Below are 20,305 nucleotides of genomic sequence, written 5' to 3' on the forward strand. Positions count from 1 at the left end.
AATTCTTTGAAGATTCATAAAACAATAGAACATGCCCAATTACTTCTTCCATTCACAAGTAGATGCTATATGTTCCATCACTCTCTTTTATTTATTGCTGTTGTTTAGTTGGGAAGTCTTGTCTGACTCTTGCGAGCCCATGGACTAGATGTAGCAAAACTGAGTATTGTGTAGAGGCTAAAAATCTATGTGGGTTAAAATCCTAGTTCTGTCAGTTACCAGTTGAGTGAACTTAAGCAACTCTGGATCTTTTTATATTTGTGAAACTGAAGCTGTGTCTCCCAGATATTTATTTCTTATGAGGTTTGAATGAGACTCTGTAGTTCTCAGGTTTTTGTTGTTATTTCTCATATGGTTTGAATGAGTGCATACATTGCTGACATAAATTATATAGAAATGCCAGCCTATATGAATTCCTTATATCTTTACTATCGTCATTTCAAAATCTTATTCTTAAATTTTTCCCCTTTGATTTACAATTATGATTTTTTTCAGTCATATGTATTTCTATATTTGTTTTAAGACTACCAGTGCAGTTAGCTGTTTAGGGCCCTTTTTATCACAGCCGGTAATGATTCTCACTAGTAACTGTGGTATATTTTCTGATCTTACTCTTAATGACATCTGTTACTATTAATCATACCATATTTCTTGAAGGTCTATCGTCATCCATGACATCATCTTATGTTCTTCTTCTCCTCTAAATTTCCAGTCATTTTAGTACAATCTTCTACTGATAAGTATCTTTCAGAATTCTACACATAGATTTTTTACCTTTTTTATACTCTAATGGTGGATGTATTTTTATCCATATCTTCAGATAATGATTCTCAAGACTTGCATCATTAAGCAGACTTTTTTATTCCATTAGTCAGATGGTGTTTCAGCTTTCTTGTAGATCAGTAACCAGCTGCATGATTCTCAGATGCTTTAAACATATCTTTACTCAAAACAAAATTTTCCTCCTCCAGAATTACATGTATGCTGCTAAGTCACTTCAGTCGTGTCCGACTCTGTGCAACCCCATAGATGGCAGCCCACCAGGCTTCCCCATCCCTGGGATTCTCCAGGCAAGAACACTGGAGTGGGTTGCCATTTCTTTCTCCAGTGCATGAAAGTGAAAAGTGAAAGTGAAGTCGCTCAGTCGTGTCCAACTCCTAGCGACCCCATAGACTGCAGCCCACCAGGCTCCTCCGTCCATGGATTTTCCAGGCAAGAGTACTGGAGTGGGGTGCCATTGCCTTCTCCGAGAATTACATGTATATATCATACTAATTATTCAGTTATCCAAAATAAAGTTTGTTAAATTACCCTCTTTTCTTCAAATTCCAAATAATTTATAAGCAAGTCCTAATTCCTTCATACCCTTCTGGTCTCATTTTCTGTCTACTGAAACAATGTTGCTCAATCCTTAACCATCTCATATAGAACCAACCATCTCATCCTCTGTCACACCCTTCTCCTGCCCTCAATCTTTCCAAGAATCAGGGTCTTTTCCAGTGAGTCTGCTCTTTGTATCAAGTGGCCAAATATTGGAGTTTCAGCATCAGTCCTTCCAAAGAATATTCAGATTGATTCTAATCCATTTTGTAGATTATAAAAGGAAGCAGTAGCCTATTATACAGAGTGAAGTAAGCCAGAAAGAAAAACACCAATACAGTATGCTAACGCATATATATGGAATTTAGAAAGATGGTAACAATAACCCTGTGTACGAGACAGCAAAAGAGACACTGATGTATAGAACAGTCTTATGGACTCTGTGGGAGAGGGAGAGGGTGGGAAGATTTGGGAGAATGGCATTGAAACATGTATAATGTCATGTATGAAACGAGTCGCCAGTCCAGGTTCAATGCACGATACTGGATGCTTGGGCCTGGTGCACTGGGATGACCCAGAGGGATGGTATGGGGAGGGAGGAGGGAGGAGGGTTCAGGATGGGGAACACAGGTATACCTGTGGCAGATTCATTTCGATATTTGGCAAAACTAATACAATATTGTAAAGTTTAAAAATAAAATAAAATTATAAAAAAGAAAAAAAAAAGGAAGCAGTAAACATTATCCTAGGGTTGTTTTATCCTCTTGCTATTAAATGACAACTAGGCTTCAAAATATAGATGATATATTTTGCAAAGTAGTCCCTAGACATGATTCCCACGTGACTATATACAGTTCTCTTCCTCAGTTTCAAGGCATTTCTCTTTGGTTGCTTCTTCCTTTGTGTAGGTCTGCTAAGGTGATTCTAGCTGATCAAGAAAGCATGTGACAGCTTTTCTGCTTGACTCTCTGTCTCTTTGTGTCTACTTGGGACCAAAGCTTTTATTTCTGTACCCATATTTTAAAAAAATCCTTTGTGTATATATACCATTAAGCTACTGCCTACAGTTTCAATCCCTATAAAGCTCTGGTGTAGTTAACTTGGCTAAAAGTAGAAGTAGACGTTCCTTTTTCCAGGCATTTGTATTTAATACATAAATTACTATTTCAAAGAACTAAACATTTGTGCTAGTGCTAGACAGCACATGAACTTGGGGATGAATTGAACCCAGCAGCTTTTCAGATGCACATAATCTATTGGTTTCACTTTAGGTTTAGTTGTATATTCAGTTCTAAAAATACGATACTTAAAACAGAGCTCCTTACTTTGTAAGTGAAAGTACTTAAGCATGGATATGAACATAACCTATGTAAAGATAAAATAGTATGAACATAATTTTGACTATTTTGCAGCTTCTGTTCTTGATGGTGTGCAAGGAGCAATGTGTGCACGGGAGACAAACGTAAGCTCAATACTAGTGCATAGAAGAGTGGTTAAAACAGTGCCTGAGACGCAATAAACATTGTCAAACCAATAAGCAGATGATAAAGTGGCAGATGGAACACTATGCTGGACAAATCCGCCTGAAATAGTATTAAAGTGTGAGGGGAATTGCTATTGGCTCTGTATCATGTCTTTTGGATGTTGAAAAGAGCCAGGGCTGTTTCCTGAGGTAACAGAATATAACCTTAACTATTACGTTTTAGAGTATTTTCATGAAACTGCTGTCCTCTCTTTTTCCATATGCACCTTTATATTTATGCATGTATTCACTTCATGAATAATTAAAACTATTACTGCTTGCAAACTCTTTCCAGGTCAATTAAATCCAAAAATTATTGAATTACATACTAAAATCAGTTTTATTTTACTTCTTATTTTATCAATAAAGGTGATATCTTCTGTTTCCTTTAATTTTTAATGCCATTAAATTACTCAATTTCAAATAATTTTTAATGCAACTGAATCATATGTTAATCCAGAATTTATAACATTAGTCTTTTATATAGATTTTATGTTCTCATGTTCACGTCTACTCATTATTATAATTTATATAAAATGTCTGAACTAATACTTGATACAGGTATTCAGAAGAATGTAGTTTGTCTCTTGCATTAAAAGATTCTGCTCTGGTCTTATTAATTTTTTTTCCTTCTTCCTGTTTTGAAATACTTTTACCATTTCTATTTTAAAACCCCTTTTACATTGCTTTATTATACATAATTCATGGGGTATATTGTAAGTTTTAATTTAATTTAACTGATTAAATTGGAAGAGGGGGCAGAAAAGTAGGTGCTGACAGTCTTTATTTTTGCCTCATTGGTAGACAGATTTTTAGATAGCTCTAATGATTCTAGATTTCTGTTATTACAACTCTTATGCAATCCCATTCCCTTGAGAGTGGACAGGATCTAGTGACTTGCTTTTAACTAAAAAAATATAGAAAACAAAACTAAAAGAGCATAGCAATACTAAACCTAACAAGGTAGCAAGAATGTATAAGAAAGGGAAAATTACAATAAGAAAGGCAAATATATAAGAGAACTGAAGATCATTAAAAATTAGTTGGCAACTAGATCAGAAATACTCCAAAAACTTCTAAAAGCAATTATGACTACAATTAATATCAAAAGAATAATAATTAAAATTAAAAATAGGAATAATCACAAAATGTGAGAGGAGTAAAAAAGTAGATCTTTTAAAATGTGTTTGAATTTATATGACTATTAGTGTAAAGCAGGTAAATATAGCTATTGGTTGATGTACCTATAAACCAGAGTAACCACAAATCAAAAACACACAATATATTTAGAGAAATCAAAAAGAAAATAACTCTAGTGTAATACAAAATAAACCACTAAACCACAAAAGGAAAAACAAAATGAAGACATGAACAAGAAAAACTACCAAATCAACTGGAAAACAAGATTTAAAGTAACAGTAAGTACAAACATCAAAAATTACTGTAAATCCCAATGAAGTAAATGCTCAAATCAAAAAACATAGAGTGGCAAAATGAATAAAAAATAAGAACCTACAATCTGCTTCCTACAAGAGACTCACTTTAGGGTGAAAGACACACAAAGATTCTAAGTAAGTGGATGGAAAAAGACATTGCGTGTAAATGGAAACAAGGAGAAAGCAAGGATAGCATACTCGTATCAGACAAAATAAGCTTTAAAACAAAGTTGATAAAGACAAAGAACAGTATATAATGATAGAGAGATCAATAACAGAAGGGAATATTTCACTCATTAACTTATATGTATCCAATATATGGGGCTTCTCCGGTGGCTCAGACGGTAAAGCCCCTCTGCCTGCAATGCTGGAGACCTGGGTTCAATACCTGGGTCAGGAAGACGCCCTGCAGAAAGATATGGCAACCCACTCCAGTACTCTTGCCTGGAAAATTCCATGGACAGAGGAGCCTGGTGGGCTACAGTCCATGGGGTCGCAGAGTCAGACAGGACTGAGCGACTGAACTGAAACTGTACGTAAGTGAAACACGGAACGGCCATCCAGGTACAGAACGCTTGTCCTTTGGTTGTTCACCCTCATGATTGTAGCTGTCTGGGGGGCTGGGGTGCCGCTGCCCAGCCTCATGAGGGTATTGCCAACCTGGGAAAAGATCAAAATTCAAAATTTAAGAGTATAGCTGGGGGTTGTGGAGAATGTCAAAGCCATTTTTGAGAAAAATGCTAAGCCATCTACCCAAAGCTACATGGATATCTGGTTGATCTACATCGACATGATCATCACGCATGTCAGACAGGAGGAAGTCTGGGATGACTTTGAGAGGACCATTCATCTGAGCCTGGCCCCCAGGCGAATGGAATTCTTCTTCAAGAGCTGCCTGGGCTGACCCAAAAAGGGTGTATGCGCGCGCTATAAAGGCAAGGGCCCTGGAATAGGCGAGGCTAAGAGCTCCTCTTTGGAGGACTAGAAGACGGCTGGCTCCGAGCGCACTGGCAGCAGAGGGCAACCCGGCCGACCCTCAGGGCCTGGGCGGTTGAAAACCCGTATGGCCTGAGGATTCTATTGAACTGCTGTTTTTTCAGCAGCATCCGTGGGGGTAATTCTGTCAAGATAAACAAGAATTTGAGATTTCTTATTTTAAAAAATAAAAAAAGAATAAAGTTTCTACCGAATGCTATCCCTTTCGAACTATTATAAAGCCAAAACATGGGTACTGTGGAGAGTAAGCGCTTTGCCAAGGGTTACTAGCTCCTTTCACAACTTAAAAACAAATTGATCCCTCATTTATTAGGTTACACAACGTAATTTATGGGCACAGAATTGGAAATCATGTTTATTTGTTTTTTCAATGAAGACTTGACAAGTAAGTGGCTGTGGTTCTGGCAAGTCACTTAAATGCTGTTGCTTATGTTACTGTAAATGTTGAGAAGAGGCGTCCATTGTAAAAGTGTGCATGGTGACAGATGGATAAATGGTAAAGGAGCAACACAATTAGGTTCCAGGGAAGAAAAATGGCATGTAAGAACAAAACACTCTAATGCTATCATTTGAAATTGCAAAGGAAGAGTAATAATAAATTTCAGTGTTTTTACCTTTCAGAGGATCCTTCTTTTTATTAAGCTGTCAGAGACAAATGGAGAGAGTTGTTCCAGGCTACAATGAGGGAAGGTGGAAGTAAATTTCCTCCAGACTGGATTTCAATTTTCATTTGGTAAAATAAAAGGATTGAACTCTTTTAGAGAAGGTCAGGGAAAAATGTGACTAACATTCTTCCTGCTTAAAAGTAGTCACTTTGCATTTGAACTACAGGGAAGCTCATTAGTTCAACTCATTACAGCTCGACTCTGCATCAAATTGGTTTAAAAAAAAATGCACCATCGAGAGCGAACTCCAGTTTCCCTGCACTTTCTTGTAAAAGAATACTTTATAATTGCAAATTACCGCATATGCTGTGCTGTTTCAAAATTATGAATGAATGTGTATACAACCGGAATGTTCAACACACACACAAATGCACAGACGATTTATACTTAGATGGTGAAGTGTGAAAAGGTAGGTTAAAAAGAAATACTTTAAGATTGCATCAGAGGTCCTTGAAAAAAGAGAACAGCAAAATACTTCTATTCATACATAGAAGAATGTAGTATTTAACCCTCATCCAGTTTCCTGTGTATGCCACAGAAGCAGTTTTGGTCATTCACAAAAATGGTTCAGTGAAATTCCAAATTTAATATGAATGTCAATCTAAGTAAGCAAATGACCATTAGTATGTGATATGCCATTCAATTTGTGAAAATCAAAACCAGCAGTGAGTTCAACAATTAGAAGTCACCTTTATCTATGTCCCCTTAAGTGCAGATTTTGATGCTGATGTTCATTTTGTGAATTCATAAAAAATGTATGCGATGAGTGAGAGACAGAGAGAGAATGAGAGGGAATTGATATAGACAAAAATAAAGTGATTTAAACATTCTTTCCTCACTTTTTTTCTGCTCGTTTCACAGCTCTGGAACACATATATCGCATTTTTAGACTTCCATTCAGCCCAGGTGCGCTCAATCACTTTATCAAATCTGTCCTCCCAAAAGCTCTCGGAGAATACATTTACAAGTTAGAAAGAGTATAAATCCACATGTCACCTTTCCTAGGGAATAAGTACTTCATCACAGAAGACTTTGAACCTCATAAGATAAATTATTGGCACCAGCTAAGGGAGACTAAGGGGAAAAAAATCAGAGTAGTTATAAAATGCCATGTAATTCACTGCATTTAAAATAGAGAACTGCATCCTCTGTGTATGACTGGTAAATGGAGTGCAGGTCAACTTTAATATCTATAAACATCTGTAAATCTCATTTAACAATTATGTATATAACAGTGCTTGAGGTGGTTTGGACAAAGTAATAAGGCAGAAGACATAATCCATTTCCTTTAAATGTGGCTTGGACAATCAAGTGGATAGACATAAACTATTTTAAACTCTAAGGAATGTATAACAACGAACAGTTGATTTATTACTGAATTTCTCTCTTTAGCTCGCATATGAGATTTTCCATGTGTTTGAATATCTAATTTTTTAAGTGTCTAGGCATGTAAGACCTTTAAGAACTATTTTTACATACTGTGTTTAAAATGGAAAACTTCTTGATGATTACAATAAAAAATAATGACTATCTAGAAGCATTTGATAGCCTCTAGTAATGTGATAAATCATAATGTGAATAAATAAAAACAGAAACAAATTATTTTCCTTTGATGGAAAAGGACAGTTCAAGCACTTTGTATTAGGAAATCACAAGTGGAAACAGCCCAGCTGCTTTCTGTTCTGCAGCATTATGGGAAGGATTCTAAAGTATTGCAAGTGAAAAAACACACTTAACAAAATTCCAATATAAACTCTAGAACTTATTAAATATAAGCTCTTTGAGCTTTAGCTTCTCAACTATAAAATTGGTAAGCGTTATTACAGTTAGAAGCAATTAAGATAATCTATGCTAAACTGCTTCACTTTTTGAATTTAATTCTAAATATGTGCTTGGTTATTAGAAATGTATTTGTAACACAAAAATGACTGTGAAAATGATTTTGTTTTGGCTATCAGATAATTTTAATATTAACTTTTGACATATGGCAGATGAAATCAAACCTCCTGTATATTTGAATTTTAATGGAAAAGTGAAGAAACATAAAGCTTTGTTTTAAACAGGAATTAAAAATTACATTCAAAAGCTAGATCTTACCTCTTACCTCTTGAATTCTTCCTCTGAATCTCTCAGTGTGCCATCCAGATTGAAGAAGATGAAGAATGAACATGTCTTAGGAACTCTCTGCGTATTTTCTAGCCAATAAATACACAAACTTTGCTGCTGTTGGTGGTGGTAATAGAATGTGGATGTACGTAAGCATATGTGATGGAAAAATCTGTGAAGAATGAAGCCCCTGGATTTATGGTCCTCATTTTTCCCTTCTGGATCCTATGATGTCAGTAACTTGTGTGAACGGGTCAAGATTAAAAAGTCCTCTTGCAAATAACTGCACATTTCCTTAGCCACTCTGTCCGGGAGCTCAAATGTGGCTTTATTCCCACCTCTGCCTGTGGGTCATCCACAGGAATTTGCTCCTGAGGCTTCCCTGGAGGCTGGGGGTCTGTCCCCCAAGGACCAGACATGGAGGTCGTGCAGTAACGTGGACTGTATGGACCCCGGCAGTGCCAGGTATGTAGGGAAGCAGCCCCAGGTACAAGAGACATGGTCCTATTAGGGCTTTTTCTGGCATTCTCCATCTCTGCCCCAGTGAGGACCAGTTGTGGAGGTGGTGTGGTTGCTTGGATTGCAGGGATCCTGGAGGTACCCGTTATGCAGGGATCATGGTGCCAGGTACACAGGGAAGCTGGCAGTCACAGGCACAAGAGAAATGGTGCCTTTAGGGTTTTTCCTAGCCTCTGGCAGCTCTGCCCCAGCGAGGACCAATTGTGGAGGTGGTGTGGTTGCTTGGATTGTGACAACACCCACTGCACAGGGAAGCTGGTGGCCAAGGGCGTAGAAGATCTGGCACTGTCAGAACCTTTTTTTAGTGTCTGACGGCTGGCATCCCTGGCTGGTCCTTTGGTCCTTCTCTGTTGATCAGTGGTGCATCAGGTGCTCAAACCTCACCCCCTTGGGCTGCATTTCTTCTCTATTGTTTAGCACAGCGGGCACTCAAAAGGCCATCATCTCTGGGGTCTTCTCTATTAAGTGCCAGCACTGGTGTGTGGGGAGAGAGAGGCAGTGAGTGTCCCCCCCACCGCGTGTGACTCAGCACTAGCACGCTGCCTCCATGGCTGCCTTGTTTTCCTCCAGAGGCATTCTTCACCACAAACTCAAAAGAGAGAGATAATAACTAGAAATATGAAAATCACAAGAGAAAAAAAATCTCATGAAAGCAAGCATATAGTAAAGGTAATATAGTTCAACCACTTATGAAGTTAGTAAAACGATTAAAAAACAAAAGTAGTAAAATCATCCACATCCAGAGTAAGTAGCTGAGGGATATAAATAGGGATATAAAGGGATGTAGCAAAAAGATGAAAAATATGATTTCAAGACCATTAAACATTGTGGGGAATGGGCAGTAAAAATACAGAGCTGTTAGCATAAATTCAAACTTAAAAGATCATCAACCTAAAATTAATAAATTTATGTGTTTATAACCGTTGTTAAATATGAACCTCAAAGTAGCCACAAAAGACAAATCTATAGTAGATAATCTATATTTTTCAAAAATGGGAAAGGAATACAAAATAATACTAAAATAGTCATCAAACGACAAGGGAAGAGAGCCAAAAAAGAAAGGAGCAAAAAACAACTACATAAACAAGCCCAAAGCAATGAAAAAAAATGGCAATAAGTACTTACCTATCAAGAACTATTTTACATGTAAATAGAGTTTCAATCAAAAATGCAGACTGGCTGAATGGATACACACACATATATATATACTGCCTATGATACTCAGTTCAGTGTTAAAGATACATACAGACTGAAAATGAAGGGATGGGAAAAGGTTTTCCATGAAAATGAATATGAAACGAAATCTGGGATGGCAACATTTATATTGGAAAAAATTGACTTAAAGACTGTAACAAGAGGCAAGAAAGAACTTTATATAATGATAAAGAAATTGCTCCAAGAAGATGTAAAACTTGTAAACATATATGCACCTAAATATATAAAGCAAATATTAACAAATGTAAAGGAAGAAACTGACCGGAGCACAGTACCAAGAGATGATTCTAAACCAGTGACATCGACGGAGAGATCATCCAGACCGGAAACTCCGCTAAGGAGAGATCATCCAGACCGGAAACTCCGCTAAGGAGAGATCATCCAGACCGGAAACTCCGCTAAGGAGAGATCATCCAGACCGGAAACTCCGCTAAGGAGAGATCATCCAGACCGGAGACTCCGCTAAACCACCACCGTCACATACATTCACGTGCTCTCCTAAGGCATATTGCTGTTAATCAGTAAGGCTTTCATCCACAGTTACCATATTAAGGAAATCAATCATGCATTCAGCTCCAAGAGCCACCTTCCAAGAAGGCAGCTTGCACCGGCTCTAATATGCTAAATGTCCTCAGATGACATGAAGTAACATAGATATAATAGGCAAATACACTTTATAAAACCATATGCATGTATTTTGAAACATAATTAAACTTAAGATCTTAACACAGTTGTAAACGTTATATTCCATATAATCAAAAGTCCTTTATATCCCAACATTTACAGAACACTATGAGTGGACCAAGTTTAGATTCCTTTACTACATTTAACAGATACATTTCAATGAAGATAATAATAAATATTATCCATCTTATTTATAATCTTATTATCTATTATTTGCATTGATCATTTTTTCCTACTACGTAGTGAAGATAAGGAAAAAATTGCAGAAAAGGAAAACATTGTGTCCTTTATTCTGTCATGAAGAATCACACCCATACCTTCCTTAAGTACCGTACCACCTGCACCGTCAAAAACAAAAAGTATTTGCTTTGTAAAGAAACATATTTACAAGAGTATTTATTTCCTAAATATTATTTTATTTGGAGACACATGTTTTGGTCTCAAACTCTACCTAAATTAAAATGTTTATTTCAATCATTATGACAAAACAAATGTTTTTCTGGCCCAGTCTAAATGTACAAATGTTCTTGCAAATGTTCCCTAGGCCAGCTGCTACTAACACTTCTTTGTAAACTTTCTTTACTAGAAATTTTGCCCGTACTGGTTGTCTATTTGAAGACATTTGTAAAATGTTTATCTTAGAATATTGTACACATTTTCAAATGCATAATATTCTTTATAGTTTATATATGTACAAAAACATTATCATATTCATGGCTCCTATTGAGTAGTAGATGAAATTATTTAAAAACAAAATGTAAGGAAGCTATTATGCTGATCAGTTCCATAAAAAGAAATAAAAATAAAAATTGAATAAGATCATTTGCTTGATTAAGAGCAGTAAGAAGACTAGTGTTTAAAATCATGATATACTATATCCTGAAGGAGTTCATAATCTATGTAGCTATGTCAGAACTTGTTCACATATATTTTGAACCATTAAACTTAATATAAAAGAAAGAGATTGAATAAGGCAATTAGATACTTACAAATACTTTGGAATGGCTCAAAATGAAGGCTCCAGGCTGGCCTTCCTGGATTGATTACCAGAATAGCAGCACAGAACTAGCTTTCCAAGGAAACTCATATCTTTTCTTTAATCCAAAATCCAGAAATATAGAAGCTGCAACCTCAAATACTCATTTCAACTCTATCAGGATCCAGGAATCAGGAAATCTAACTACAGTCGGCAGGATAAAAATTTCTCAGTCTTGGCATTGCAAAAAAGATTTACCTCTAATGACCACTAAGCTGGGGATTGAACATTGGATTCCCTGTTACCACTGCTTCTGAAATACCTCTTGCATCCATGATAATGCTTGCAAATAAAAACAATGATATCTCTTAATCATTTCTACCTTTTTAATCTCAAGTTGTTACACATGGTGGAAATAGGACAGAATATAAACTGTAAAGACACCAAGGAATTATAGACCTATGTGCAGGTCAGGAAGCAAGAGCTAGAACTGGACATGGAACAACAGACTGGTTCCAAATAGGAAAAGGAGTACATCAAGGCTATATATTGTCACCCTGCTTATTTAACTTCTACGCAGAGTACATCATGAGAAATGCTGGGCTGGAAGAAGCACAAGCTGGAATCAAGATTGCCGGGAGAAATATTAATAACCTCAGATATGCAGATGACACCACCCTTATGGCAGAAAGTGAAGAGGAACTAAAAAGCCTCTTCATGAAAGTGAAAGTGGAGAGTGAAAAAGTTGGTTTAAAGCTCAACATTCAGAAAACGAAGATCATGGCATCCGGTCCCATCACTTCATGGGAAATAGGTGGGGAAACAGTGGAAACAGTGTCAGACTTTATTTTTCTGGGCTCCAAAATCACTGCAAATGGTGATTGCAGCCATGAAATTAAAAGACGCTTACTCCTTGGAAGAAAAGTTATGACCAACCTAGATAGCATATTGAAAAGCAGAGACATTACTTTGCCAGCAAAGGTCCGTCTAGTCAAGGCTATGGTTTTTCCTGTGGTCATGTATGGATGTGAGAGTTGGACTGTGAAGAAAGCTGAGCGCAGAAGAATTGATGTTTTTGAACTGTGGTGTTGGAGAAGACTCTTGAGAGTCCCTTGGACTGCAAGGAGATCCAACCAGTCCATTCTGAAGGAGATCAGCCCTGGGATTTCCTTGGAAGGAATGATGCTAAAGCTGAAACTCCAGTACTTTGGCCACCTCATGTGAAGAGTTGACTCATTGGAAAAGACTCTGATGCTGGGAGGGATTGGGGGCAGGAGGAGAAGGGGACGACAGAGGCTGAGATGACTGGATGGCATCACTGACTTGATGAATGTGAGTCTGGGTGAACTCCAGGAGTTGGTGATGGACAGGGAGGCCTGGCGTTCTGTGATTCACGGGGTCGCAAAGAGTCGGACACGCCTGAGCGAATGAACTGAACTGAACTGATGAAACATCTCAAACATAAGCTCATCCAGCTTGCACAATTTGTAACTACTATTCTTTACATAGACTTTTTACTGGAATAAAGCTGTACTGATTATGGTACTGCAACTATGCTGTTTGTTAATTTACTTGTTTTTTATGAATGAAATAAAAGTTGACTGATTATGTTATTCACCTAACCACCTTGAATCAGGATCATGTAAACTCTTCAATTCTGCCTTAAAATAGTCATACTGCCATTCCACACAGTACTGATGACAACATGCAGCTAGGTCTTATACAGCAGGAAACAGCAGATATCCTACATAGTTCAAAACATTCACACCAGATGGTTGGACAGCAGCCTCTCAAAACCAAGAGTGCGACCTCACTGAAGTATTCAGGGATTCCAATCGTCTGTATCACTTTGTGATATTCTTTTCAAGTACAAAGACAAGTTTTTGTTGCTCATGATGGTTTAGTCAATAAGTCGTGTCTGACTGTTGTGACTCCATGGACTGTAGCCTGCCAGGCTCCTCTGCCCCTGGTATCTCCAGGCAAGAATACTGGAGTGGGCTGCCTTTTCCTTCCCCAGGGGATCTTTCCAAACCAAGAATCGAACCTGGGTATCTTCCCTGGCAGGCAGATTCTTTACCAACTTGAGTTATGAGGGAAGCCCTACTTGGTGCTCATATCCTCTTCAATTAAAACACAATCCGTACTTCCCAGGCTTTGATGTATACTTGGTGTGTTATTGAAGAATACCTATTTATCAAAGAACTCATAAACCTATCATCTTTGAGTGTGACCCAGAGCATAAGAAGATTTCCTACCTGATTCAGTCTTCTTTGTGGGAAAGTCTAGCTCTCTGTTTTTATGACCCAGATGATTCAGTGATACTTGTTGAGTCTGTGAAAATCAAGATACTCCATGGAGACTGCTTAAAAGCCTGAAAAAGAATCCCATTCTTACTTAAAAAAAAAAATTGTCCTTTTGGCAAATCCTTGTCTCATGTTAATCAACTGCTCTCGGTTTTCTGCTGGGTAGCAATAGATTTGAAAAATTGACTCAGTACTCCATGTGACCAAAATACTTGAGCTCCTATTAAAAAATAAATACCAACAGACCCATGTTAATATTTGCATATACTCAGCAGCATTTTAGCATATAATGGAAGAATATATGTATATAAGTTTGATTAGAGTAGGCACTAAGGGTTCAATTAGGTTGCTAATGCTGCTGTTTAGCAATTCTAATATACCTGATTCTGCTACCTACCACTTCTTTTTGTACAGGAAACCATTAGAGACCAGTTAATTCAGATTTGTAAGTATTACTACCTGACTTGTGGGGAAATTAACAATATGGTGCCAGTCAGGCTCTCTCACCCCACGCTCTCACGCCCTCTCACCCCATGTTCTGTAAACAATGACTTTGCATGGTTGTGTAATGACTGAGATCACCTACTGCACTGCACATGCGCGTCATGAAGACTCACTTGGTCACTGACTGCTTTGTGCAGTTCGCCTATATGAGCTTTGCCATGAAAGCCCTGGCTGCTGCTGCACTGGGGCTACATTGAAGCGACATCATAGTTATGTTATGTGAGGTTACGTTATGGCTACATTATGGCTGTGTTATAGTTATGTTATGGCTGCTGCTCTGGCTGCTGCATCAGCTAGGGGAGAGACTGTGTGCCAGGAGAGACTGTCCTGTGCCAGCCAGGAGAGACTAAATGTGTCTACATTTCCTACAGCTCCTCAAGTCTTCTTCCAGCCTACCAGCTTGCACCTTGCCTACCCTGGTTTCAGCAAACAGTGTGAACAGCAAGACAACTGGTATCATGAACAGGATCAGCTATACAACTGGCACAGTTGGCAGGATACCCAGCAGGTAGGGGAGTGGGGATCCTCATTGAGAGAGAGAGAAAAAAAAAAACAAAACAACCCATCAGATGTCCTGCAGTGTACGTGGAAGTTCTGGAGTGGGCTGCTTTGAAATCTGAATTGGACATGGGACCCTGCATCCTTTGTGGTGACCTCATGGCGTGACTCTCATCCCTCCTTTGAAAGGGACACATTGTCATCATCTGTCCGATCTTCTCTAAAGAGAGCAGGGAAGATGGCAGAGTAGAAGGATGTGCACTCATCTTCTGTGAGAACTCCAAAATTACAATTCACTGCTGAACAGCCATCAACAGAAGAATGTTGGATCCCGCCAAAAAAAGATACTTCATGTCCAAGGGCAAAGGAGAAGCCCCAGCAAGACAGTAGGAGGGGCAAAATCATGTTTAGAATCAAACCCCATAGCCACCAGAAACACTCGGAGGGCTCAAACAAATTTTGTGTGCACCAGGACCCAGAGACCTCACAGAGACTGAGCCAGACCTGCCTTTGAGTGTTTGAGTGTCTCCTGCAGAGGCACAGATCACCAGTGGCCTGCCACAGGGGCAGGGGCTCTGTGTAGCAGACCTGTGTCACACAGCATGGGGCATGAGTCCTACTGGGAAATCACCATTAACCCCACCATAGAGTCACCGAGCAGACAATCCACAAACTGGAGAAGAATTATACCAAATAAATTCTCGTGCTGTTAAGAAGGTTAGGAAAGGATTTTTGTGTCCCTGATTTCTTGTTTGTAGAATATAGGTTTCATTGAGCCTCCTTGAACTTCCCTGAGTTCCAAAGGGTAGATTCAAACAGTTCTTGATCAGGGGAGGGAGGGGACGCAGAAACAGGCACAATCAAGAGGTGGTACAGAATTGAGGCAAGGCCCTCATTCTTACTCAAGGAGTATGCACAACGATATCTTTGAGCTCTTCTGCAGAGCTGGGCTCTCATCCACTTGGAGGAGGGTAGCTTCAGGCTGAGCACAAGATTTCTGGAGCAACACCCTACTACCATACCGCCAATTAATCAGAAGAAAGTCATACACTCCAAAGCCCTTACCCCAATTTTGCCGTCCTCTTCTGGGTACCAGTGATGACCACCCTGTTAGGCCTCCTGTTTGCTCCCTGTCTGCTTCATCTCTGATGTGTCCAACAGTTTCAGGCTAAATTGATGTTACTGGGGCGGGGGGCTGAATGCTGGTTTCAGGCACAGAATACCTTGACTTAGATCAGGTAGAGAGAGACTTCTGCTCTGTCAGTCAGGACAATACCCATGCCCAGATGGAAGAAGTTACAGAAGAAAGACACTTCCACCCCAATTCACAAGGTGTATCTTGAGTATGAAGTCTCTCGGGGAGGGGTAAGTTGTTAAGGGAAACATGCTGAATGAAACCACCCACCCTGGCCAGGCACCATAGTAATCATTCACTTGAGTTATTTTACAACAGAAGGTCCTGGGAAGGAACACGGAAATAACAAGCCACCGCCAACTGGAAGAATTTGGAAAAGGTCAAAAGGAGACACCAGGTGTCCTACCACATCTAAGAATCTTTCTTGCTGGTATCATCTTGGCTGAGTAATGCCTGAGCCACCAAGAAGGGCCCTGAGTCCGTGACTGGCCAGAGAAAATCTGGAAACTAATCCCATCACCATAAAACCCGAGACTGCAAGCCACAAGGCAGAGAAGTTCTCCTACGTTCCCTTAGCCTCCTTCCCAGTAATGTCTCTTGCTTTGTCAGCGGGTGTGTCTCCTCAGACAATTCATTTCTGAGTATTGGAGCTCACTCTGGGGTCCTGGAAGGGGTCCCCTTCCTCCAACAGATATTCCATTTCCACTCACCTACTGAAAGACATCTTGGTTACTGCCAAGGTTTTGACCATTAGGAAAAAACTGCTGTAAATGTCTTGTGGAGACTTTTGTGTGAAAAACTTTTCAACTTCTTTGAGTAAATGCCAATGAATATGGTTATTGGATTGTATGGCAAGAATATACTTAGTTTTATAAGAAATCACCAAAGTATCTTCCATGCTCCCCAAAAAGTATCTGTAACATTTTGCACTCTCATTATAAATGAATGAGAGTTCCTCTTGTTCCTATCTCTGCCATCATTTAGTATGGTCAGTGTTCTAGATTTTGGCCATTCTAATAGTAGTATTTCACTATTGTTTTATTTCCCTGATGGCACATGACACAGAACACTGTTCACATGCTTATTTGCAATCTCTATACATAATGGATGGAGAAGGCAACGCACCCCACTCCAGTACTCTTGCCTGGAAAATCCCATGGATGGAGGAACCTGGTAGGCTGCAGTCCATGGGGTCGCTAAGAGTTAGACACAACTGAGCGACTTCACTTTCACTTTTCACTTTCATGCATCGGAGAAGGAAATGGCAACCCACTCCAGTTCTTGCCTGGAGAATCCCAGGGATGGCGGAGCCTGGTCGGCTGCCATCTCTGGGGTTGCACAGAGTCGGACATGACTGAAGTGAGTTAGCAGCAGTATACATAATGGATAGAAATAAAGACTAAAGTGGTTATTGACAGAGGTTGGGGTGTAGGGAAAATGAGGAGATGCCAGTCAACGAGTAAAGTCTTCTAGTCATAAGATGAATAGATTCTGGAGATCCAATATGCATATGGTGACTAACATGTAATTCACAATGTGACATAACTGAAAGCTATTAAGAGAGTGGATCTTAAATGTTATGATCATACACACCAAAAAATGTTGGTTATGTGAAGGGATGGAGGTGTTAGCTAACCATACTGTGATAATCATTTCACAATATATGCTTATATCAGATCATTATGTTGTACAGTGTAAAATTGCATATATGTCAATAATACATCAATAAATCTGGGAATAAAAGGTGCTGCCTGTCATTACCAGATAAATGTAAGTGAAAACCAAAATGAAGCATCAATGCATCCTTACTAGAATGACTAAAATAAAAGCTTATGATAACTTCAAAAGCTGACAAAGTAGAGAAAGTTGATCACTTATACATTGCTTGAGGATGTAAATGCTACAACCCCTCTGGCAAATAGCTCATGAGTTTCATTTAAAACAAACAAACAGGAAAAGATCTTAATATAAGACCCAGTAACTGCACTCTTGAACATTTATCCCAGAAAAATGAAACTTGCTTACTCAGAACTTGAACACAAATGTTTCTGTTTTTAATAGCCAAAAACTGGAAACAATCCAAATATCTTCCTATGGGTGAGTGATTATATGAAGTGAAATTCATCTAAACCATGAAATTCTACTTAGCAATTAAAAAAGAAAAAAAAAAAAAAAAAACTAGCATAAGCCCTGAAAAGTTGTTTTTCTTTTTGTAAAGCAAGTGTTTGACTTCAGCTTTGATTGTTTGAGGCATCCACTTCAAAGAGGCATCTATTTCAAAGAGAACTATCTTGAAAACGCACATTTCCAGCCCTATGACTAGATAAAGAGACAGGCTGTCCCTCCCCCGCACCCCAGCCCAGGCTCATTTGTTTTAAATAGCTGGTCATTTAGGTTGTTTGCCTTTTTTACCCCACACTTTAAAAAGTGAACTCATGAAACACTAGGCCACCAGTTTCAATCCCGATAAAACAAAACCCCAGGAGAGGTGCTTCAAGATGGAGTTGTGGGAAGATCCTGAACTCATTTCCTCCCATGGACACAGCAGATCTGTAGCAACAGAAGGAGCAACTCTATTTTAAAAAGCTCTGAGAACGAGCTGAACCGTCCCATCACAAAAAGGATAAAGAGGGCATGTTAAAATGAGAGGAGAGGTAGAGACCTAGTCTCTCCCCAAACTCCACTCTTGGTGCAGGGACCCACAATTGGGATGGGGGATCATCAAAACAGAATATCTCCCTCAGGAGTAAAGGGTTGAAATCCCACACCAGACGCTTCAGCATTTGAGACACAGACCAAAGAGACAAGCCCTAAAAGCTGGCTTTAAAAGCAATGGGACATATGCTGAGGATATTCAAAGGGTTGTAGAAAACAGAGATACTGATTATAAAAGGGTCCATGCATAACCTTAACCTCATTCACCCTGGGACCCAGCACAAAAACAACACTTTGAACAGTGCCTCGGCCTTCTGTGAAGGAGATTCACTTGCTAATCTTAAAGCACCTGCCAGAGGTTCGGGGGTCTGTTGAAACTCCCTCGGGGTACGGAAGCACTGGTGGGTGCCGTTTGGGCCTTCACTCTCTACATTGCCAGCACTGCACCTGTGAATGCTACCTTTGCAGTCTCCCTTCATCTCGCTAGACCTGCTTGCCCTGCCCCGCAGCTGGACCCCACCAAGCCTGCCCTGCCTGGTGTTCCCCAAAAAGCTATAACCCAAAAAACTAGTTACGGGATACAAACACACAGTGATGCGATATATCACATCAAAAGCATAAGATGTAGGAGGAAGGAGTAAAAACACAAAGTTTTAGAATGTGTTTAAGTGTAACTTGATAACAAAATATAGCATACGTATACATATATACAAATCTGTGTGGCATATATACATATGTGTGTGTGTGTGTGTGTGTAGACACTGCTTAGTTGTTACAGTTCTATCTGACCCTGTGTAACCCCATAGTCTGTATCCCACCAGGCTCCTCTGTCCATGGGGATTCTCCAGGCAAGAATACTAGACTGGGTTGCCATGACCTCCTCCAGGGGATCTTCCCAACCCAGGGATTGAACCCAGGTCTCTCACATTGCAGGTAGATTCTTTACTGTCTGAGCCACCAGGGAAGCCCAAGAATACTGAAATGCATAGCCTATTCCTTCTCCAGGGAATCTTCCCAACTCAGAAATCAAACCGGGGTCTCCTGCATTGCAGGGGGACTTTTTACCAGCTGGACTACCAGGGAAGCTTATGTGTGTGTGTGTGTGTGTGTGTGTGTGTGTGTGTGTGTGTATTTGTAAGCTAATACATGTGAGTCTTATAGTAACCACAAAGCAATAACCTAAGTAGATGCACAAAAATAAGAATAGAATCTAAATATAACAATAAATTTCTCAAACCACAAGGGAAGAGGACAAGAGAAGAAAAGAGAAACAGAAACTACAAAGCAGCCAGAAAACAAAGAACAAAGTGGCAGTAACTACATAAAGTTTCCAGAATTATTTTAAATGTAAATGGACTAAAATCTCTAATCAAAAGACACAGAGTGACTGAGTGGATAAAAACCAAAAACAACACCACCTATCTAGAGAGATTCACTTCAGATGTAAGGACAAGTGCAAATTAAAAATGAAGGGCTTGAAAAAGAGGTTTCCTCCAAATAGAAACCAAAATAATACTGGGGTAGCAATACTTATATCAGAAAAATATAGACTTTAAAACAAATACTGTAGTAAAGACAAAGATATGCACTGAATAATGATAAAGAGATCAATTCAAGAAGAATATATAACATTTGTAAATATTTATGCAACCAACATAGGAGTGTCTAAATATACAAAGCAAATATTAATAGACCTAATGGAAGATGTTGATACAAAGATAGTAAGAGACTTTGATACTTCCTTATATCAATGAGTAGGTTATCCAGACAG

Source organism: Bos indicus x Bos taurus, chromosome 14, assembly GCF_003369695.1.
Source record: "Bos indicus x Bos taurus breed Angus x Brahman F1 hybrid chromosome 14, Bos_hybrid_MaternalHap_v2.0, whole genome shotgun sequence".
In the NCBI taxonomy this organism is placed as follows: domain Eukaryota; kingdom Metazoa; phylum Chordata; class Mammalia; order Artiodactyla; family Bovidae; genus Bos; species Bos indicus x Bos taurus.